This window comes from Buceros rhinoceros, unplaced genomic scaffold, assembly GCF_000710305.1.
Source record: "Buceros rhinoceros silvestris isolate BGI_N320 unplaced genomic scaffold, ASM71030v1 scaffold12006, whole genome shotgun sequence".
Lineage (NCBI taxonomy): Eukaryota > Metazoa > Chordata > Aves > Bucerotiformes > Bucerotidae > Buceros > Buceros rhinoceros.
In genome coordinates, this window is record NW_010416962.1 from 2885 (window position 1) to 3374 (window position 490).

Consider the following 490-nt stretch of genomic DNA (forward strand, 5'->3'; position numbering starts at 1 on the left):
AGCAGCCGCAGCTTCTTTTCCATGGGATTCATTGACTTTCCCATCGTTTCTGTGTTTCCGGGTGCATTTTGTGGTTTCAGCTGATAGATTGTGTTATCCTGGAAGCTGTAGAGAACAGTCTGGCTCAGCTCAGCTCGGTCTGGGCCGGGGACGAGGGAAAGGGTTTTCCCCAGTGACGTGTCTCTAGACAACGTCTCAGCCCGTGTGGGCAAAGTGGGTTTATTCCTGATCCCGTTTTGCAAAGGATCATCATGAAAGAGCTACAGTTTAAAAAAGTGATTAAACCAGCACCCTGATGTGCAGAGCCCCATTTGGATCAAGTCTTTTCTCACCCCGAGTTTGACCAGAGGCATCGTCCCACGGTCCCGCAGCAAGGCCCAGTCTCCTGAGGCAAAGAATGTCCTGGATGAGCTGAGCCGAGTCTGCCACCAGGTTCACCTAGGTGAGACGACGTGGGCAGTGGGCCAGGGAGAGCTTTGAGGGTTCAGCA